This window comes from Myiozetetes cayanensis, unplaced genomic scaffold (assembly GCF_022539395.1).
Source record: "Myiozetetes cayanensis isolate MyiCay16 unplaced genomic scaffold, myiCay2020 scf1, whole genome shotgun sequence".
NCBI classification, from domain to species: Eukaryota; Metazoa; Chordata; class Aves; order Passeriformes; family Tyrannidae; genus Myiozetetes; species Myiozetetes cayanensis.
In genome coordinates this window covers 74,419,655-74,443,623 of record NW_026086604.1, presented here as the reverse complement: position 1 = coordinate 74,443,623, position 23,969 = coordinate 74,419,655, and the positions used below count along the sequence as shown (strand labels likewise).

The 23,969-nt window shown below is 43.1% G+C and overlaps 1 protein-coding gene across 2 annotated transcripts in view; it reads right to left on the bottom strand.

Moving 5' to 3' along the window:
* BASP1 (brain abundant membrane attached signal protein 1) overlaps window positions 1-22,972 on the bottom strand; it is a 52,090-nt gene extending 29,118 nt beyond the window's left edge. Inside the window, exon 1 of one of the 2 annotated variants that reach the window (XM_050311772.1) lies at window positions 22,779-22,972. The gene's annotated coding sequence lies outside the window, so the exon portion shown is untranslated. Of the gene's footprint in view, window positions 1-22,512; window positions 22,632-22,778 lie in introns of those variants that run through there. The other variant, XM_050311777.1, reaches the window with a different exon arrangement.
* Between the last annotated feature and the right edge of the window lie 997 nt (window positions 22,973-23,969).

Here is a 23,969-nt window from a genome sequence, read left to right as displayed (position 1 = left end):
AAACGATAGTGGGAAAAGTTCATAACAGATCTAGAAGCTGCCAAGAGATGGTTGGTCTGATATACTTTCTATGTTTTGATCTGTATTTGCAAGGTAAAAACTGAAGAGTTTCATGCAGCAGAGCAGGGCTGAGCAAATTCAGGTCTCCCCACGGGTCTGTGAAACTGTTATGTAAGTGGTTTCCATTTTACATATCTCAATTATTCACTACTTCAAACATACCAAGCACACGGGAAATTTTCTAAGTATCTAAATGAATGTATTTGCCAGCTAAAATAATTATTTTCTCCATCAAAGGAGGCAATCAAGAAAGAGAGACTTCTGTTTTGAAGTACTCATTTGCAACACACCCACCTGTCAGAGGAGGTTGTGGGGGTGCAATCTATCTCAGAGAATTCCTTAACCAAAGAGAGAATTTCAACTCAGTGCAACTGAAATGGCTGATGGTCAAGGAACAAAAGGAGCTCCTTGCTCAAGGATGTGCTGAGCTTGTGTGTGCACTTAGTGCACACTTCCCAGGCTCCATCCATTCCTATAGGCCACAATGCAAAAGCTGATGTGATAAAACTTAAGACATGTAAGTGAGAATTTAAAATAAACCCAAAGTATGGAAGGGCCAGTATTGAGATACTACAAGTACACAGAAGAATCACTGCCAGCTGGCAAGCTGGTGAGCATATAGCCTGCCAGAACAAACTATCCTGTGCCCTGGCGCAAGGTTTTGGCAAGCTCTGCAGTGTCTATTGGAAGTATATTTCCCGTGAGCCTTGGCAGCACCATGTAGTCTCTCACCTAATCTGCGTCCAGGCAGGAGTGAACACAGGGAGAGGAGATGAAGGAGAAGAGGTGAGTGCAAAGGGGAGCTTATGGTCAAGCAGAGGTCTGGGATCACCTTGCAGCATGTGAGAGCACAAGAAGCAGAACTAGGATGGGAACTGACTGCAAGAAAAATCCTGAGATCCAAAGACATGAAGGATTTGGGAGAAGGATGAGGAAGTGGTATCCTAATGGCAGAGATGCTTATGCCAATCATTAACTAGAGAGGGTTCAAAACAATAAATCAACATATTTGAAAGAGGACGTTTCTGTGACAAGGAATAGAACAATTGTGTCAAACTGCAAGGGCAACATCCCCAGAGCAGAAACACAGAAGTCCCAGACCAGGGAAAATCACCCTGTTAGGGACTAGAAGAGTTGATGTGCTGGGCCGAGGGCCTCCAGCTGAAAACAATCTTGGCTACCTTGTTTTGGTTTGGACTTTGGAAGCTGGAAGGGCTCCGGGGGAAAGATGAAAAAAGAAGGAGATCGTTCAAGGTAGCAAGGCAATCCCTGATTCATACAAACAAATTTTGGTCTTTGTTTCAAACCTCATAGAAATCAAGAATAAATGCCTGTGCCTGCATGCTGCCTCACAAAGGGTTGACAAGATTTAGGAGGTTTTGAAACAACTAGATTGGGTCTGGCACTGAACAGGAGACAAAATCAAGGAGTTTTGTACAATCAAACTTCTCTCTACCAAGCCATTCCCATCTGTGTTTTTTCTTTTCCCATTATCTGAGCTAATGAAGAATTGTCCATTATGTTGGTCCAGCCCTGAAGCAGTTGCCCAACAGGAACAGAGGTGAAACAATCTCCAGTATTGCAAAAAACACACATATTGGCAGACAGCAATGGATTAAGTACAAGCCCAGGGTTCATCTGTTTTTCCACTCACTCTAGTATTTAACTCTATTAAGGTTACTTTAAATACAGAGGCCTCACTCTCTACTGTAGTGGGATATTTTTTGAAGTAATTCCAGAATATATTTACTGCGCTGCTTTTTTAATTTTTTTCTACTACAATGGGAAAGCCTCACACGCACACTCAAAAAAGAAAAACCTCAATTATAAGAAAACATGTCAATTGTTTTATGTCCTCAAGGACTTGGCAAACAGGCAGATTTGGTAAGCAGAGGAATGGCCGAGCAGCAGCTTTTGTTTATGGACATGAAGGCCAGTGACATAAGGCACATACACTCTGTATCACAGCTGCCTGCTACTGAATTTCCACAGTGGGTCAGTGGCTTGATTACATAAATAGTGGAAATAATAGATCAAATAATTACTAACACAGCTAATCTATTAATAAAATAAAGTCTTATTGTGTATGAAAACCCAGGAACCAGCAAAAGACTAGGAAGGTTCCTGACTTAAAAAGACAGCACAAACCTGAATTTGAAGGTACTAGCTCCAGTAAACTTGGTTTAAATCAATTTTCATTATCTACAACTTTTTGAAATATCGTGCTCAGCTTCACTGAATACCTGATATTTAGGATTTTGGATGTACAAAGAGGAAAGGCAATACCTTATAAAACCTGTTTCTAGTTCGCATTTCTCATCTTTGTTTCAAAGAAATCCTCAGATCGTTTTCATTACTGCCATATCTGAGTTATGATAAATATCTGTCCAAGGAAAGTCAGCTAATTATCTTCAGTGGATAATTAGGAGCACTGAGGAGCTTGGCTTTCTTCCCCAGTGGTAGATGTCAAGGCTTTTCATTTAGGCATTTAAGTTTGCTTCTTAAGCTACTAGGTTTTCACAACATTTTCATTTTTTTTAAAACCTACAAAACAGAGCAAAATCTTATTTTATGTAATAATTATGTGTTTCAGAGCACTGCTGGGCCTTTGGTGTAAGGACCTTCACAGATGATGAACTAAGGCTTCAAAACACCGTTTAACCCAGGCACATAACTGTAACTGAATTTAAATAGCTGCTAACCACAGCTAAGCTACTAAGGCCCAGGTCACACCGAAGGGATAAAAGCAAGTAGCGAAAAGGGAGGAATTAAAGCATCCTCTATAAAAGTTAATTGAATATCTTAATGATATGTTTTGTAGTGATTTATTTCTTAGCCTAGGCAATTAGACAAAAAAGTCTAGGTTTCCTTTGTGGTCTAGGAAATGAAATTTCAGGTGCCAATATCTAACTACCTTAGGACATAATAGTATAGAATCATAGAATCATAGAATCAAATGGGTTGGAAAGGACTTCCGAGATCATCAAGTCCAACCCTTGATCCACTACCACCACAGTTACTAGACTATGGCACTCAGTGCCACATGCAGTCTCTTCTTAAACACCTCCAGGGACAGAGAATCCACCACCTCTCTGGGCAGCCCATTCCAATGCCTGATTACCCTCTCTGTAAAAAACTTCTTCCTAGCATCCAACCTAAACCTCCCCTGGTAGAGCTTGAGACCATGCCCTCTTGTCTTACTGATAGTTGCCTGTGAGAAGAGACCGACCCCCACCTGGTTACAACCTACAAGGTCTCCCCTGAGCCTTCTCTTCTCCAGGCTAAACAACCCCAGCTCCCTCAGCCTCTCCTCATGGGGCTTGTGTTCAAGTCCCTTCACCAGCCTGGCTGCCCTTCTTTGGACACTCTCCAGCACCTCAACATCCTTCCTGAACTGAGGGGCCCAGAAATGGACACAGCACTCCAGGTGTGGCCTCACCAGCTCTGAGTACAGCGGAAGAATCACTTCCCTGCTTCTGCTGGCCCCACTGTTCCTGATACAGGCCAGGATGCCATTGAGATTGGATACACTTTTCCTGCAAGCATGGTCGGAGAATTGTAAACTGCCACCACGCTTTGTCAGAGGGAACCCTTAAACAGTACCTGCAAGATATCCTGTGTGGTCTTGAAGTGCTCCATGATTGCTGAGGCAGCAACTGATTGAAAACCAAAACATACTCTGATCTCAGCTTTATTCTTGATTTGCATGATGTCCTTGTCTAGTTTACTTTATGTGTTGTTCTGTGCAAACAATGGAGTTATTTGTCTGGGAATAGAAATATTCTGTAGAGTGAAAAAGTGGTCTAATTTTAATTTTCTTTTAAGATGATGTGAGGAAATTATTTCTGAAGCAGAGCAAGTTACTTATACAGTCAAAATAGAATACAGAAACATTGTTCCAAGAGAAAGAGGAAACAACCTCAAAATATAGAATGAATTTTCCATGCATTGCTCCATCTGACCAGTTGCATTACTCATACCATACGACACGCATTGCACATTCTCACCTCCCAAAACCGCACATATTTTAGGCATGAGAAAATTAAGCTCATGTAAGATAGATAAATTGCAAGTCCTGAAAACAGGTGTTTAACAAGTCTTATCAATCATGCTTGTAGCAGTGCTAAATTTGGAGATCTTGCTCTTAGCTGAAACAGGCACTAGTGACTGATTAGTCTTTGACATTCTGCATTACTTTTTTTTATTTCACTGCTTGAGTACTTCATAGGAGAAATATTTGTACAAAAATTGTACTTGTTAGCTAGGACAACACACACAAGCCAGTTGTTGAGGCCAACAATACCCCTGAAGCAATGCTTCAGCGTTAGACTGCGGAAATAGCAGAGCAACCCAAATGAACCCAGAATTTCAAGGGAGAGCTCTTTATATCCCTCTAATTGGGTGGACACATCAATCCTTGTTAGAGCACCTCAGTGATTCATTTGTTGTTTATTGAGGCATGTGCTGGAGGAGTCCACTGGCATGCCTTTAAGGGTCACAGAGAAGCATCTTCCATTGAAATTAAAAATCTAGTTGTCTTTAGCAGCTTTTTAATAAACAGGATTTCCATTTGACCCACATTAGAAGCTTGCTTTGTTGAGATTCAGAAAGAAATGTTTGTCCTTGCAAAAGAGTAGAGGGGGTTGTTAATATTCAGATTAGATTTCTGCAGTGATTAGGTATTATTAGCACTTGAGTTTCAGCTCAAAATTAATATAGTTTCTTCCTTGTCTCAAGAAGTTCTTCTCAAGGAGTCACCTTTTTTCCCCTCAGAGGTAGCAGCTTTTATAATCACTGGAGTCTTTTCAACAAACAGACTTTCAATCAGACATGCTAATGCAGGTGAGAAGCTGGAGTGCTCCAACAACTCATCGGGCACAGGTTCGTACAAGACCACCAGCAGCACAGATGCATGCTGCCTGGCTTTAACACCAACTCCACCACATGCTGGTAGTCATGTGGCTATCCCAAAGCACGGTGTGGGCTAACTTTTTGTGCATTCACAGTGTTGCTTGCACAGTTTCTGCAGACTGCTGACCTCCGTGCTGCTATGCAACTCTAGCATGTGCCTTGAGCTAACTCAAAACTATTGGTGCATCACAGAGCTCTCACAGCAGCACCAGCAGTGTAGAGGTGCCATAAAATTGACAGGCAGAAGGAGAAGGAAACAGTTTTTGATCCAGCAGCACAGCCATGCAGCTTGCCCAGCGGGACCGGTGGGCCAGCTCTCAGGCACAGCTCCTCACACCCCCATACTGGGAAGCTTCACCACCAAGAAGGCACATGGCATCACCCAGCAGTGGTCAAGCCAGAGAGCTTTATGAGATCACAACTTCACTCTAAATCACAAAGTTATTTTTTCAGCCTGTTCTCCTTGATGGTTTTTAGCATCTCTGTTAGGGATGATATGCTAACCACATACTTGTTATCTGAATATAAGTTGCATCACATTTTTTACAAGCTTCATTCCTTCATTCAATGTGAGTTTGCTTTACAGAAGCAAAACCAGTAGATAACAGGGGTCAGTGTCCTTTTCCCTTTAACAGAAGGAATGCTGGTTTGCTATAAACTGCATTTCTACTGAGTATCTGTGCTGAAGGAGTGATACTGGACACATTAACATTTGTAGGATGGATGCATTCTCTAGAGTGCCATTCATTTGTACTAGTGTGCAAATGTAAAGCAGAAGAATCACCACCATTACTGTCATCTCTCATGTTGCCATTCTATAATTATTCAGCTTTTTAAGGTAGAAGTTTAGAGGGACTGTTAGATTTTACAAGCATTTCTGAAAAGCTGCATATGCACAAAAAAAGCTTAAAATGAAAGACAAAACTGGTATATTTACTACTGATTTTTAAAATGTTATTTTTATTCCATTTAATCCAATTGAAGGATACTTACTCCAGGCAAAACAATACTGAAACTAGTACTGAAACATTTAGTTGGAAGGTAGAAATATGGAGCACGGAGTAGTAGAACATACTGGTGTCCATGCTAGTGGAAGTAGTAGGGCAAAATACATGTGAAATTCTACAGGAGGTGGTTAAAATTCTCAGAAGGATAAAATTAGCTCCACAGAGCTTCCTCATGAATGTGGCTATGGTGCTGCTGTGGAAATGGCTAACTTCTGCACCTCCAAGTTAACAAATGCACTCAACAGATTCCCACTTTTATGACTGCAGTATAAACAAGCAGAAAGCTGTAGATTTGATGGATTAGGACCAGTCCAACTATTCTCCACTTCCAGATAAAATCAGAAAATACATTTACTTGCAGCCGGTTTCTCAAAAATCCCATCAATAGGCCTTTCTTTTTACTGCATTGCCTCAGGACATGGTAGCAACTTCTCCAGGAGTTTCAGTAGGCAGGAAGTATCCAATGAGTTACTGTATGAAAAGACAATATGATTGCTGGGCTCACCTCATAAAACAAGCTTTACATAAGAATAGCTCACTTACCTTACTGTCCTGACAAACTTTCTCATTTTTGGCTAACAGTGCTAACTTACTCTCCCTTGAGGTAATGGTACCATTTTTCTGCAGCCAAATGGCTGACACAGCAGACATGAACACAAAAGCCCTGTACAAAATGAAGCTCAGTTTTACAGCCATTTCATAAGTATGCTAAGTGAGAAATCATAAATTATGCTGAGCAGCTATCCACAGGGTACGACATTTCAGAAAAAGTGCTGAGTTCCTGTTTACAATACAAAGGATTTCTTAAACCAGCATCGGTGTAGCAATTTGGTTTGTGCAACATGTTTCAATTGCTGCTTTACAGATCTAATTCTATCAAGGAGTGCAACTTTTAGTCTCAACAATCTGTTTTGTAGTGGGAATCAAGAACTACAGGTGAAACACTCAAGCTAAAATACCCTTTAATCTTTGAAGCAAACTATGAGTGACTTTCACATTAATGAAAAAAAAAAGCTCTTTGAAGAGATCATAAATACATATTAGGAATTAAAATGTAGGCCCCTTGATTAAAACTGATGGAAATCCCCCCCACTCCCTCCAGCCAGAATTAAATGAACATTAAGAAACACTTGAAAGTATGAACCCAAACTTCCAGTGCAACATAATAGTTTTATATTAACAACCTACTCGCTACTTTTATGATTTGAATCAAAAGGTAACGTAAAAGAAGAATTTAATCAGCCTTCTGCAACTCTTTTGCAGTGCTTGAAAGGTCTGGCTCCCAGCCAAGGCACAGAAGTGTCAGAGGTCAGAGGCATCCCTCTACTCACCACATCAGTTTACTCACACCTGAGTTTTATACATCAATCTTCACTCAGATGTAAACAAAAGGATTGTATGATAAATCATAAGGGTTATTCCTTGCTTTAATGGTAAACAGGAAATTCATATTCATATACAGCAGCTGTGATCTGCTCCATTATAGAAATTTCTCAGGAGTGGAATCCTGAATTGGAAGGGACCCACGAAAATCAAGTCCAACTCTTAAATGAATGGCCCATACAGGGATCAAACTTTATAAGACCAAAAAAGAAGAAAAGAAGGAAGCTTAAGATTTGTGTCAGTCTTCATTTACACAAAATAGATGTGGATGTAAGAGATGTAGATGATCATCAAAGATTACAGCCTGAGTTAACGCTGTTCTGATTTTCCACACTGGAACTCCTTTGCTAGACATACAGTGGTCTTTGGGCATATATAGCCCCTTGGGTCTGAAGTAATTCACTTACTATGTTTTAAAATAAAAGCTTTTTATCGGAAGATTTCACAATTGAGTTTAATCTGCAAAAATTTGTGCAATTATTTTTTAAATTTCATAATGTGATGTTTCCATGTTCTAGTCGTAAGATGGATCATCTTAAAAATGTCAGATTAGATGAAAAACACGCACAGAGGAATAGCATTAAAAATCTTTAAAATCTTGAAATGAAGGTGTATTTAGGTGGTACGGCTCAGCCAAACTAAATAGCTTGCTGTTTCAAGTGGCATGGGCCTACTGCCGGCTCCTCTTCCCTTGCAGCTGGTCTGGCTGTTAGATGAGCCCTGGGTGAGGTGATTCAGCTCACTGAGCTGGGAGAAAAGGAGCCCAGCCAGAAAACAACAAAGCAAACAGGGGAGAGCAGGCAGCCAGCCCACCCTATGGAGCTGCTGATTCAGTTCAGCTGTCACACCTGAACCCTTGAAGTGGAAGCATCTAACACCATAGATGGTGTCATAAATAAGGAAGAAATCCCCCACTTTGCAACATAAATTTTAAATTTTCACACCATGCAATTTGCCTCTAATGTAAAGTAGTGGGACCTGCTCTGTGGTTAAGACTCTTGCCAAGCACTTAATTGGTAGCTGGGGACTTGAACATCTTCCCGGAAACTCCTACAAATAAAATACTGCAAAATGGCAGAAGGAGTACACATTTCATTTATGAATCCAAACAAAGACATAGGCTTTATATTAGAACTACATGGTAAAAACCTGTACTGTCTCCCTGAAGACTAGTATTTATGGCATTTTTACATAAGCTGTCACAGTTAGACAGGCAAAAAATTAGACACCTTTTGCTTAAAGAGAATCACTTTGCTATAAAAGAGCATTTTTTAATTCTTCCCTCCCTAGTTCAGACCTGAATCTCAGCTTTCAACACCTTGGTGAGGGCTTGGAGTGCAGACATTCTCTTGCCAGTTGGTAGTTTATACAGCATAGGGTAGCCAGCTCTATCAGTAGAGTTTGACCCAACCAAAACAAAATTCTGCTGAATATGGTGCTCATTTGTTTTATAGGAGACAAGACTAATACCCCAGCTGGAATCAGCAGGAGCAAAGATCTGAATCCTGACTGTCCACGTTATACATGTCTTTCTTTAATTAACACTCCTTAGTCCACAGACTTTGTATAATATTGCATGCTTAGGTCTTAAACCTAAAAAATCTTATAAATTACAGTCTTCATTAAGTGGCTAGTTACCTTACAGAAGAAAATGGAAATGTTTTTACCATCATAGAATGGTTTGAGTTGGAAGAGACCTTAAACATCATCTAGTTCCAAACCTCTTGTCATGGGCAGGGACACCTTCTGCTGGACCAGGTTGCTCAAAGTCCCATTCAACCTGGCCTTGAACACTTCCAGGGATGGGACATCCACAATTTGTCCAGGAAACCTCTTCCAGTGTCTCGAAACCCTCACAGTAATGAATTTTTTCCTAATAGCTACTCTAAATCTACTTTTTTTCAGTTTGAAGTCATTCATACATGCACTTGTAAAAAGCCCCTCTCCCGCTCTCCTGTAGGCCTCTTCAGGTACAGGAAGGCTGCTCTGAGTTCTCCCTGGAGCCTTTTCTCTGGCTCAAATAACCCCAACTCTCTCGGCATAGGAGAGGATTTCGTAAATAGCAGTCTCAAAAGCATACTGTAATCTTGAAATATGAACTTGAGTGTTGATTTTAAAGTTCATGTTTATTTCCCTTGGTCTGCCTGTTTAGTAGAAAAGGTTTCTGTGTAAGCTGACTAATTATGCCAGCCATATATGGTTTATACCTGCCAGGTATTTCTCTATGACAAATCAGACCAGCTCCGAGTTTAAACATCAGCAGGCACATAATACTTAGAGATGAAAACTATTTTGTAGGGTATATCAACCTGTGAACGATGTTCCAATGTGGTCATTTTTAGCACTTCATCTTGCTTACCTGTTGCTTGCACTGCAGAGCTCCATAAGGCAGCTGATGAAACAGGCCTGTTTGGATTACTTGTGAACAGTTTTTACCAAAACCAGATTAACCACCAAAACACAGCTGACGGCAGCTCTGATGCAGGATGTTGCCTCAAACCCAGGACAAGCCGTGAAATCCCCGCAACCACCCTAACCCACCACCCTCATTCTACAGCTCCCACACAGAGATCTACTGCAGAGAAGAGGGCACTGCCTGTGTATGCAGTATTACACACTCCCTACCTACCCTAGTATATGCTACTGCATAGTAGTATGTGCTTGCATAACCTAGTATATCTAGGGCACAATCCCTTTCCTCGCTGCCGTAATTTCTAGCTCTGCTGTTTCTCATGTAGAGGCCCATGAACTGGAAAAAACCCCATTCCATTCTGCAGTTCTTTCTGCCTGTTTATATGAACTTATTAATATTAATAAGATCTAATTCCAGGGATTTTGTCTCTGATCAAAATAATCTTAACCTAAAGCACATTTTTATGACCTATCTTCTCAACATGAAAACTGCAGTGCTGCACACACTTACCTTCTACAAATTAAAAAGATAATATTTCTTTTTCTTCAGGCAGTAGAAAACTTACCTTCAACATTGATACTATCCAATTTATTCTACCTCTGGTTTCTCAAAGGAACCCAAGAGAAAGACAGAAAGAAAAGTAAACAGATGAGATAACACTGGAATTTAATTTTTTGGTAAATGCTTTTGTATTATGATTGCAAACACAACCAGTGTTTTAAATACATGTATGTATGTATATATATGTGTATATATATATATATGAATATACGAGCATCAATCCCAATCAGTGCTGCCCACCCAACCTTCCAAATTAAAGTGAAATTCTAGTGGCTGACAGCTCTGACTTTATTAGTGCAACTCCATTAGATTCAAAGCAGATAGTCACTGATCAACAACATGAATAAAACTGGAATCAAGCCCACCACTCTACTTCTGCTCCTAAATATGCCTCACTCATTGAAAGGTTCAGTTTGAAAAATGCCAACACACTGCTGTGCATGGCTTGATATCCATACGTTGCTGAATAACCTAACAATTAGCAGTTAAATGAAGGTGAGCATTCCCTCGTCTCTAACAACACCAAGATATGGGCAACTAGCCAAGAATCTGGTACATTAAACAGAAACACATGTAAAAATCTTCTTGAAAGCACAATAATATTTCCAGTAAGCACATATAGAAACTAAATACATCTCGGGTTGCTCTCAGGTAGAAAAAGATTGATTCATTTCAATCACACAGTCCAAAGTAGCCAAAGCGTGGACAGCCCCTGGTATTGAATCAGGAACTTCAAAGGCAGATGCCCACCTGCCAACCATAGATAGAATGCACAAAGATATTGTTCAGCTAAGACATTAAGTCTATTCAAAACCATTTATTAATACACCAAGGATTTCTTTAAAAATAAGTCTAATTTATATCACTTTCAAAGCTATTGTTATTATGTCAGTAAGTTTCAGCAACCATGTGTTGAAAAGATGTGTATAGCCTTTGTTACTCAGTTAGATTCTCCACTCATCTGTGGAACAACCCAGCAAATGTTTCTGCTGCCTGTAGATTAAGCAACAAAAGATGTCCTAGTGTCACATCAATCAGAAGTACAAAACTGTCCTCAGTTGCAGGTACAGAATTTCATCCTGGACTTACAGAGTAAAATTTTCAAACATACACACGTGACTTCTTACCACTGTCTTGAAATAAAACTTTGGAACCAGAAAGCCTCAATCATTTTTGTAAGCTTTACTCCCCTTCTTGCATATCAGCCCCAATTTGAAATATAGCCTCAAACTTACAGACCATTTCAGGACTGATGTCAGAAGTCCTATGAGAAATTTCCATTTAACAACCTATTCTGTTCAGCATCAATAAATCAAATATCCTCTTGCCAATTCTAGAAAAACCTTATTTGTCTATTTCTTTCTAGCATATACCATGTCCTCAAAGATCTTAGCAGAAGATTTATCTTTGAATCTCTATTTTAACAGAGCTCAGACACATTGCCAATAAATTAGTACACTTGGGAAGGATTTTGTTTCAACTGAACTTACTTCTCTGCAATGAAGAACTACCTCCCTCCAAAGGTTCCCCATGTTCTCGATCACACAAACCAGAGGGCTGGAAGACAGCTCAAGAGAAGTCTAGATATTTCCTCTTCTTGCCCCACGGCAGAACGAGTTACATTTAAGTGATCTCTCAGTGGTTATTTCTTACCTATTCTAAAAATAACCATTCTCTTCTTTACACTGCACAAAACCAATGTGTACATTTTTCCCCTTCATAAGTTTTGTTTGATCACTCTTACTGTTTACATGTGCATCCACTTGAACATTATCTCTCTTTTATGTGGTGTATGATCCATGCAAGTAATATCTTTAAATGTTCAATGCGTGGTATACGAAAGGAAGTTCTTAGATGTCCATTTTAGGACATTTAAAAGGCAATTTATTCTACTCTGGTTCTAAACATTTAACACAACTAAGGAATGGACCTCTGTTATCCTCGGTTTTCCTATCTTGCCAACAAAATTTTCTTTATGGTAATTCTGATCACATATTCCCTATGACTACCACATATTGTCTTTATTAGAAATGATTGCACAGATAAGGAATTTTTACTATGTTTTATTCATTATAAATTATTCAGATTATTTTAACTCAGGTTTCTATCTTTCATCTGTTACAGAACAAAGGGCAAATATTTTCCTCATACAGTCTAAAGTTATGTTTATCTACCTGAACAGTGGAAATCCCATTTCTTGTGTACAACACAGTTTCTTGCTAGCCCTTAGTGACAGAACACAGCAAAATGACTCCTTGTTTCCATGAAAGGCTTTAATGGGATTGTAAATTGCGAGGTACATAAAAAAATATTCCACCATGTTAATTAGGATGAACTCTCTGTACTTTTTACTTCAGATAAAGGGGTGCTGGAAAGTATTCCTGAATGTGACTCTGTAACTTTGTAGTATATAGTCTCTTAGGAACCGTGAGCAGATTTAACCACAAATAGCTAAATGTGCCTAGATACTTGAAGTTATATTTAACTATCTCCCTAGCTAATTAGATCAGGGAACCAGGATCTTATGGCTAGATTAATTAAGATAAATCAGGGCATTTGTAATAATTAAGTTAGCTATTCGGTCTCCTTTCCAGAGCAGGGAGTCAACAAACCTTACTAGTGCAGCAGCCCATGACTGGCTCTTCAGAGCGTGGATGTAGTCCCACCAAAGCTACTGTCTTTGCAAGATTGCCCAGAAGGATCCCACAGACAGTCTCATTGTATTTGATTCTTTTAAGAAGACGACCAGAGGAGTTCCTTCCCTGGTGGAATACATGTGTCTGCTCAAAGGTGAGGTTTTCAGAGACAGCAGGGTAAGACAGGTAAGAGATTCAAGCCAGAAATCTGTAGCTCAGAAAAAAAAACCTGTAAAATGCTTAGAAGAAGGTAGCAGACCTGCAGTCAAACTCCAAAGGTGTTGGAAAGGAAGTTCAGGACCAGGGAGGACTGTAGCATTTCGTTTTAATGCACAAAACCTCAGCATACTCGAAACAAGCATTAGTATTCAAAACTTGAAAGGGTTTATGGGTAGAGATCAGGCTGTGAATAAACCTTATATCTATCTATTATTTTGGTTCCAACAACACTGTTAAGTTTTCTCTATGTAAGGAGTTAATTAACTAAGATGACTAGCAGTAATTCTAATGAAAATAATATCCTTTGAGTTTTTTGATCTTCTTTGCGAACACAATGTGCAGAAAATTATCTAAATCAGTCCCCTTCAGTTCCCTGGCCCCCTACTTGGGGACCCTCCACAGTGACCAAAGGCTATTTTGTGTCTTCACTCTGTAGCTACAAATTTGTACTTCAGAAAAAAAAAGCATTATATATGTGCCATCATGAACTCACTTGGCCTGAACAAGGCCCTCATCTTGATGGAACTCATACTGAATGTGCACAGCAATCATGTTGTTGTCTCCATCATTTATAGATTTTATGCTTTATTTAGACATAATTAAAATCTCAAGCAATTAGAAGAGGATCCAAAGAAGGGTTTCTCTGTGAAAGAAACCCAGGCCAGTATGACTGTGACAGCTACTGGCCTTTATGCAATATGCAGCCCAGCACAGCCACAGCTTGACAGACAAGCTTTGTCTATTATAATACCAAATGTTTCCCCTAAAACTCTGTTTTGGAAGGTTTTCCAACTCACTAATGTAGTTTAATTATGATCTTGCAGCATTTCATTTGATTTTCTACAGGAATAAAAATCTAATTCTTCTTGAAAATGCAAGCTATCACAGAACCGTTTGGGTTTGTTGGCTTTTTCTTTTTAATTCAGTCAAGAGTCACTTTTTCTTAAAACTAAAAGGTGTAAGAAGGAAAGAATTCTCTTCCCTTTCAGTCAACAGAAGAAATGACATTAATATTTCTTCAAGTGATAAGAAGTTTAAAAGTACTGAATGCCTTCAGCTGGCAGAGCTCCAAGTTTTCCATATTGTTGCAGGATTTGCATGAAACTTTGTTCAAGACCAAGTTCTCATGTTGATATGATCTTACTACTGAACATCTAGATTTGGGAGCCATATGCAAACAGTTGGGGTTTAGTAGCATCAGTTATAGAGTTTAAAATTAAAGTTTTACAATAAGTGGTTCTGTTCTCATGCCTCCAGTCACGAATGACAGCACACACTTAAGCTTAGGACATAGATTGTACCATGTTCTGCACATCTGCTAAAGCACATATTGCATGTTACTGTCACTGATTATTAAGGTGTTCTCTGAAACAGGTTGAGTTAGTTCACAGTTGAAAATGTGGACTTCTAGAAAGGGTACGCAAGGGAAATGACAATATAACCACTATGATAATTTAATTGAAATACAGATAAATTATCTAGAGGAATATGGCAAGGAACGGTACAGAGTCAAAGCTAGATGAAAAATTAGTAAATATCAGCTTGAAGATACAAAACTTTTTTTAGTGTGACACATTAACAAATATGGACAGAGAAAATATGGTATATCCAAACAGGTTAGAATATAGTTTCTAACAAGAAGTATATAAAATGGCTTCTTTAACCAGGAGAAAATCTGCCAAATAACTTGTTTTTTAAGTAGAAAGAAAATAAAAGCTGCTGACATAAATATTTCTATTCTCAGCCTGTAAATTTACTGTAATTGTTTCACAGCAAACTCCTGGACAGACTTTTTTTCTGAACCACAAATCTGTCAGTGCAGAACTTCTTCACTCCCTGTCATCTCTGTGTTTCAGATGGTGAGGCACACGGATATTAGTCTCTTTCCTCACAGGGTCAGTGGCTGCGGGAGAGCATGCAAAGCCAGCTTGTTTCCCTCAACACCATCCTCCATATATCAACTTCAAGTCAGAACAGAGATGGCAGGTATTTAAAGACACAGTATTTACTCTGCTTCAAGCAAGGCAGATCCATTATGTTTGTCATTTGTTGACTATGTTTGCTCTTCTCCATAATGCCTTGGTGACAGTGATGTTCCAAGAGATGTTCGCAAAAACACCTGTAGGTGATTTGCAGTATAGTTTGAACCCTTGGTAACAGAAGGTACCTCAGCACTGAAGGCCACTTTCAGTACATCGAGTGGTAGTGGATTGTCAGTACAGTGTATTGTTCAGTCAGGGATTAGACACCATAAGGAGTGCCACGTTCCTTTTGCTAGCAGCATCAATAATTTCTTCATGAATCTCTCAGTCCACAGAAGAGGATGACAGCTGAACTTTCAGTGGCCTAATAATTATTCTAATGCTTATAAAAAAAATACTGTATCATTAGGGGTTTTTTTGAGCTCTGTTGAAGCTTTTACACGCTATTACACACACAGGAAAACAGTGCACTCCAGTGAGCTATCATATTTCAGTGCACATGACAGCTCTTACTTAGCATGGCTCTAAAAGTATTATTCATTAAGGTAATGTCATCAGTTCACGGCAACTGGATGCAAAGCATGGGCCACTATGTAGAAAGCTGAATGTTCCTCTAAATATCACCTAGGGAAACTAGCACTGAATAAATCATTAAGATGCAAAATACTGGTGGAACATCAGATGGCTGCAAGAGGCTTAAAAGGTTTCTGCTGATACCTCTTCACTTCAGGATAGTTTTCTCCAAGGTGGAGATCCCTGAGGGCAGGAAATGAGAATACAGGAAAAAAGAATGGATAAATCTGTCTTACCAAATTTTTTTCCTGCAAGTAGTACCAGATCCTTCACAAAAAAAATGTCAAGGACAACTTGTCACTCTCCTTGAACTCTCACATCCTACATGCAGCTTTCTAGAGCTATCAGGAAGCTCTTAACTATGACTGCTGGAGCTATGTAGAGCATGTGTGGACTGCAAACAAGGAAAGATTTTCCATATTTCTACATTTGCTTTGGTCTGCTAACCTAGGCATTAGAATAATAGGCTTGGGGACTATCCTGAGCACTCGGGTATCCTACATATGCCTCATATGCTTGTAGTGAAAGCTCCAAGTAAAAAAAGTTACAAACCAACAGTACCCTCTCCTACATCTCAAAGTGAGGGATGGAAGAGCCTGGAAAATCTAGCCAGAATTTGAGTTTTATGCTCTGGAGAGTTGCTGTCTCCCATGCTTCACAGGGCCTGTAGATCTGAGAAGGAAAGCAATAGACAACAGCCATCTTTCACCCTCTCTTCAGTGACACCAGCTATTCCCAGCACAGAGTGTACATTCACTGGTGCAGAGTTTACACACAGGGTTGAGCAAGGCTGCTGAAGGAAAACAAACCCCACAATCTCAATATATCTGGCTTGGAAACCTGTTGGTTAGAGCAGCCAGCACATCTTCCCCATTTGCCTCACTTTTTCTGGTGACAGCAAGAAGCCCAGAAGAGCTGTTTTTAGCACCTCAGATCTCACTGAATTTGCCTCCTCCCACCAGCTCAGCATAATTAGCAGCAGAATTCAGTCATGCACTTACCAGCACTGGCCAAAATACAGCAACTTTGCGTACAGGAAATTTTGCATATGAATGGGAAATATCGAAATAATCTGAACATCTCATTTAGTGGTGACTGGTTTCTCCCTATCCCTTTCCAGACTCCTAGTTTTATACCACCTCTAGCCTATTTTTGTTTTTGTTTTCTTTCTCCCCTAATGACATGCTTCACTGCCTTGAGGGAAGATGATTACAAGAAACTGATGTGGCAATTCTCAGTCTCTGGTCTATCTCAGACAAACACAAGTACCAAAGCATTTCTAGTGGTATTACTCTCCCATGTTGATTATGTGTTTGTAATTGGTTTTCACAGTTTTCTACATCCTGATTTGAGCTTCTTTTGCATGCGTTTTCCTAAGGTAGTTAGATGAGAGACTTGCATCATTTCTAGAATTGTTGATCCATTCTTTATTTTGTCTAACTTTGCTTCATTTCTTCTCCATAGTTCAACAGTCACCTTAAATTTGTCTAGCAGATGCACATCTACAGCATCCTGCTATGTGACCATCTTTTACTTCATCCAAAAATACTTAATAAGGTCAAGATGTAATTTTGAATATGAGCCCCTCCTTCACCAACCAATCACATAAGGAAAACAGTAATAGCAGAAAATAAGTTCATAAACTATAACCAGGCTCTATCCTTCTGCTCTATCCTTATGCTTTTACATCCCACTGAATATTTAAAGACTAGTGAAACAGGAGATAGCCAGCAGCCCCTTGATTTTACTGTTTGTACAGAATTGGCTTCTGTTTGTGATGTAAAGTCATGATGGCATAGATTTCTGCCATTAAAATTAATCCATGGGAAAGTTTGTCTTTATAGTTACTAGGCTTTTGCCTGGAGTAAAAGGTTATGCTTCAATATTGTATTCACATCCTCTTCATGCCAGTGCATCAGCAGACTACAATCACCATCATGACATCTTCCATTAACATACTCATAAAGTAGCAAAAGGTAGGTGGCTAAGACCCAGTCTTATTACGCATTCAGTGTTGTATCATTTGTAAGGACAGTAAGTCTCTAGTCAAAATGAAGCTCCTGCCATCAGTCCTATGGTTTACATTAAGCACCAACTCATGCTGCTCTGAACAACTGCTAGGGCAGTGTATGTAAAGTAAAATCTTTTGAAAAGACATTCAGATTCCTAAAGGTTAAAAAATAAAATCCCTGGATCAGCAGATCATAATCATATGTGGCACCACTTACTAGGCTAAAATCTAAACTATGCAACATGTGACTAAAAAGCATGTGGCTTTCCCAACACTACAGCACCGGTAGGGTACTTGGCAGTCTATACCAAACAAGTCAGGCGACTATACAGCCTACTTACTTTTTATTCTGCAGAAGACAATACCAAACACATCAAAAGAGATCAGTCTCTGACTTATATCCCAAGACAGAAGGTTTTTATTAATAAAACTGTTTCCTCAGAGTTAAATTCCATTAACTGTACTTAAGAGGGAATTACTACACATCTTGCTCCCAGGCAAAACCTGACCATTCCACATGTGTTACAAATCAGTATCTCTTTACATTTACTGGTGTGCTGAAGAAAGTCAAAGATTTTATTTTCAGATTCTGGCAAGTCAGGAATTTTTCATGTTTGAGGAATCACATTGCTATCAATCTGTTTCTATTTTAAACTTATGAATTTTTATATCAAATAACCAACAGATACATTTTTATACTAACCACATTTCTCTATCTTGAAGTAAGAAGCTTAGGTGGCATCACACATTTAAGGAAGAGAGCTGTAAGATACAAGATGTTGTAAAGAAGACTTTAAAGTCTTTTCCATTCTGCACAAAGTAGGTTTTTTTAATCAAAAAGTGCATTTTTTTAATCTTGAAAGCATTTTCTACTAATGCATGAAACGTCAATTATGCTGCATATGGTTTCTATTTTCAAGTCTCTAATGCTTTCAGGCATTTCTTTGATTTCTCTAGTTGTTACCTCATTCTTGTCATTCCTGATTGACACAGAAGCAGAAACCCAAGTCACTCCTAAGTATCTTTCTTTACTTCTTAATCTGTTTCCATACATCTGTAGGGTACTTCAAAATGGTGTGCCTTTACTACCCTTGTATGAACGAAGGTAAGGCATTGAATATTGGTTGATTATTATGCTCTTCTTGTATTTGAAGAGCATCTAGTTTTCTTACTTGAAGAATTCAGATTTGAAACATTACATTTACAGTGCACCCATGGACATTACATTTATACATACCCACCTAAATCAAGACCTGGGATTTGTGCATAAATGTGTTCATACAACTGCAGAATTCTCTTCATGCAGATGGGAGGGGGAAAAAAAGAAAGAAATATTCTGAAATATTTTTTTTTTCAAAATTAGTGCAAAATCAACTTTCCATGGCAGGTTTCCAAATAACTAGTAGCTCAATGATAGCTGAATAGCTGAAAATAAAGCCTCACAGAACTCTCCCAAGATTTCATGGGAAGGCCTGTTTCTGCCCTGAAACCAGCTTCTGTCCCTTGATGCATCCCATCAGGCCATGGGTGGATGCCTGCCCAAGGGAAGAACTTGGCATTGTTCTGACAGAAGCTGTCGTGTACACAGGAGGCTCTGCTGAAGGACTTCACGGTTCACTGCATGGGGCAAAGCTACCAGTGGAACACAGCACAAACAGAAGCAGCTTCATTTGGAAAATACAGTTTATTCCAGAGACTTAATGTTGAAAGATCAAAACACACAAATATTTAAGAACTAGAGACAATTCTAGAGATGGTTTTGAAATTGTGGAGGTTTCATACTTTATAATCTCAGGGAAAGAGTATGCTCCAAAGGTATCCCACTTTCTGAAATAAATCAATCATTTATCACCAGGTTGCTTCAGTGGGTCATGCATTTCAAATGCACAGAAGCATGCAAGGAGGGGTGAAACATAAATTTCACCTGATCGTTGCTCCAAGCAATAATTTGAACAGTGATTTTACCAGTTTTACTTTTTAATATTGATTTTATTTTAAGTGAATATGATATACTCAGAGGTTCATATCAAAAGAAAAAACTGCTGCATGATTGCTTTTTGGTTTCCTTGTATTATACAATCAGCTATTTCATTCATGAAGCATACAAGAATAGACAGAGCCGCCATGAATTTCCCAACATTTTGGGTTTATTCTGTCCACAGACCAGAGTTGGTGCTCTCTGGTGAAACTAAAACAGCCAGACAATAAGAAAATACTCACTGCATACAGTCCAGTAGCTAGGAAGATCACAAAACAAAGCTTCTGCCTCTTATGAAGTTGTGCGAGACAATGAATAGACAGCAAGCACAAAAACCTTTGGCCATGTCCTTGCTTATTCCTTTTCCCTCACCCCTAAAAGTTGGAGAGTCTGCCCAAAATTCTCTGAAACACCCTGAATACAAAAGGATTGTGCGGCATAAGGTTTTCCCCTGGAGGCAGCAGTAGCAGCAGATGCCGCATCTTCCCTCAGTATGGCACTCCCACCCCAGTCTCCCTGGTCCCATGCTTAATGGGGAACAGCTACACAGGGAAAAAACCCTTGGAGTTTGAAGCCTGGCCACCCGTCTAGGTGGTGCTTGGCAAGCATCTGGCAAGCAGAGAGGGGACATTTTGACGGATTTTAGGGCTCTGATGGCTTCTTCAGAAGAGACCTTAATTGAAAGCCCTGGAAATACCCAAGTGATCGCCATGCCGAGGGGCCTTGGGGTGTATGTTTTCCAGTGAATGTTCATCACCCTCAAGAGGAAGCAATAAAGTCCACTGCCATCCCTTGTTTAGGAGCCCAATGGCAATAATCTTTTGTTAGCTTTAACTTCAGCTTGATAAACACACCAGCTGTTTCCGTTCAGAAACTGTCATTAGCTTACAAAACTATCCATTTCCAACAGGCTTACGCATGCTCCCCCTAAAGAGAAATATATATCCTAATTTTGGACAAGAGCTGGGAAGGAAAAGGGGCGGAGGAGGAACCAGCACCGATGCCAGCAGCGAGATGCAACAATTCGAACAAAAGAGATTTCAAGATGTCGCACTAACACACACACACACACACACAATCTTCCTGCTGAAAGACTGCTTCCCCTCGGCAGAGGGAGATGCTCGGGGAGGCCGCCCGGGCACGCAGAGCACGCGTGTCCCTCCCAGACGGAACCCGGCAGAGAGCACGTCCCTGCGGCGTGGCTGCTCCACAGGGCACCCGACTGCGGCACGTACGCTGCACCCACTTCGCCTCTTTCACCAAAGGGAGCCACGGGCGAACCTGGGACACCCTCGCTGCTGCAGGGGGACCCCCTGCTCCCCACCTCCTGCGCCGCCCCCCCAGGGCCGCTCCGAGGAGCGCGGGTGGGTGTTGGAGCCCGGAGCGGGGGAGCTCTGGAAGCGCACCCGCAGCCCCTCGCCAGGCAAAGACCGCAACCCGCTGCGGGCGGGAGGGGGGCGGGCAGCACCACCGGCCTCTTCCCCTTACAAAATTCTGAATTTTGTCTAGGCGAGGTGAACGGTGGGGGGAAGGCGGCACGGGCGGGGAGGCGGGGGGGGCACAGAATAAGATGCCAAAGCTAAGCCGGGCGCAGCGCGGGGAGAGAAGGGTGCGGGGTGCCACCGGGTCACCCCGACCATTTCCCCCCACCCGGGGCTGGTGCGGGGCAGGGGCGGTGTGGGGCGCCCAGGCGGTGTGGGGCGCCCAGGGGGTCGCGGCGCGGCGCCTTTGTTCCGCCGCCGGCCCCAGCCCCGCCGCCGCTCCGCGCATGCGCCGGGCACAGACAAAGGCGCGGGCAGGGCGGTGGGGGCTCCCGCATCCCCCCCGCGCTTGGCATTGCATCCCCTCTCCGCACTGCATCCCCCTTCCCGCATTGCATCCCCCTCCCCGCGCTGCATCCCCCCAGCTTGGCGCCCACCCGGCGCGGCGGGAGGGTGGGCGCGTCCAGGGGCAGTGTGTGTGTGTGTGTCCGCCCCCCCCGCTACGCCCGCGTGAGCCGCCACGCCCAGCTGAGGCGCGGGCAAAGCTCCCTGCGGGAGTGAGGTTTGAAAGGCACGCGTGTGCGTGGGGAGAGGCGGCACGGCGGCGCGGGTCGGGAGGGGCAAGGAAAAAAAAAGGGTCGAGGGGCAGTGTAGCGTGCTTCGGTGCGGGGAGAACGGGGAGCCGGCGGGGAGAGGGGGACCTGTGGGAAGCGGGGGGCGGCATTCGATGAATATTCATGACACGGGCACACCGGGGCGCACCGCGGCGGGCGGCGGCGGCGGTGCCCGCCGTGTTTGACGGCTGGTCCGTAGCCCCTGCGCGGGCAGAGCTCGGCGGGGCAGCCGGTCCCCCCTAAGGCTCGGCTTGTGCCGGCCCGGCCGAGAGCGGCGCTTAAAACCCGCGCGTGGCCGCGGGGGCAGCGCCGCTCCCGCCGCTCGCCGGGGACAGTCGCGTTGTCGCCGGCCACAATGGGCACGCGCCTCTCCCCGCGCCTCGCCCGCCCCGCCGATCCCCCGCGTTCCCCCTGCAGCACTGCCGCCCCCGCCCAGCCATCTTCCCGACGCCGTGCGTGCTCTTCTCCCAGCGCTTCCTTTTCGTGGAGAGCTTTGGGCATCTTCCCTTTTTTTTCTTTTTTAATTGTTATTATTATTTAAGCAGCCTCTCTTTGGGGAAAAAAAAAAAAAAAAGGCTAAAGGCACCGAAAAGAAATTGGGCATAAACCACTATTATTCCCACCACACCCACCGCTACCCCCACCCTTCTCCAAGAAAGCCTTCCCGGGCATTTAAATCTCACGGAATAGCCTTCGGTCCGTTGTGTGCCTCGAACCCGCTACCAGGTGGTCCCCTCTCGAGGAATCGAGCTCCTCTCAGTGATATTCCTAAAGTGTGCCCGAGTAGGCGGCTCCCGGGCTGCTCCGCTCTCCCTGCTCTTCCCGAGTCACACGCACATCTCCTCTCCCCACATCCGAGACAAAACAGAGGGGGGAAAAAATGATAAAAATGACAAAGCTCCTGAGGTCTGCTGTGTAAATGACATAAATGAGATACACTGCTTCTTACCTTTGTGTGCTTTTCCTCTGTCCCTCGCGGTGTGTTTGTGTGCTGGGGTGTCACAAAGAGAGTCCAGGTAGCCCAGAGCCCCCTCGCCTCGCTCGGAGCGCTGAGGCTCTCGCCCGCTCGCTCCCCGGGACTGGAGTGCCTAGTGCCTGCTGGAGCACTGCCGCCGCTACCGCGGCTGCTGCCTCTGCATTTCTCACTCTCTCCCCCTCCCTCTTTCCCTCCCTCCCCCCTTCCCTGTGACAGTCTGTGGGCAGTTCAAAAGCCACACGCACTTATTTATTTATTTTCCTGCTCGCGGGCGGGGGATGTGCTGCGCGGCTCTCGCGCTTAGGGGGCGCACGGACCCCAGGTTTAAATATCAGCCGTGCGGGCTGCGGGGGGGGCGGGCTGCATCGCGGGTCCGCGAACGCACCTTGCGACATTATCCCCCTACGTTCCCCCAAAAAAGGGAAGGGAGCAGCTAAACTCTCTTGCCCCAAGGAGAGCGGGCGCGGCGCGGGGCCGCACGCGGAGTTGCGGGGCGCTCCGCCACCCTCCGCATTCGCGCCGCGGAGGGGCCGACCGTGCACCGTGGGGCGGCGGGTCGCGCCTCGGTGGAGCTGAGATGCTGCGTGGCGGAGGGAGCGGGCAAGCCGGGCCGCCTGCCTACACCTGCAGCCCTCTCGGGAAGCGGGAAGCCCGCTTGCCCGGCGGAGAGGGGCGGCACGGGCGGAAGAGACTGAAAAGCCCCGGGCGTGGATGCTCTTGGCACGCTTAAGGAGAGAGTCTGCCCCTTAAACACAACAGGCAACAAAATAGAGGAAAACAGCCCATTTCTCAGGAGAATGGATCTCTCTCCCGGGCGCGCCTGCAGCTGAAAAGCTGACCTGAACGTCGCTGGGGCTTCAGGACTGGTATCCCTCCAGCTCTCCCCCTTTTCCAAAGCGTCCCTGGGGCCACCACAGCGCAACAGAGAGCACTGTCCGCACCTTCCCACCGCCCTCTTTTTAAAACCTGGCTGCGGCGGGGGCCGGGTGCACCCTGGTCGTCTCTCCGCTCTCGCTCCGCGCTGCGGGAGCCCGGCGGCGGCAGGCGATGCGCGGGGCTGGGGCGCCCTCTGCTCCCCGAGCGGCAAGCGGGCAGGAGCTGCCGGGATGAGCCGGACCGGGCGCTGACCAGCACCTGGGACCCGACTGCCTGGGAGAGTCGGTG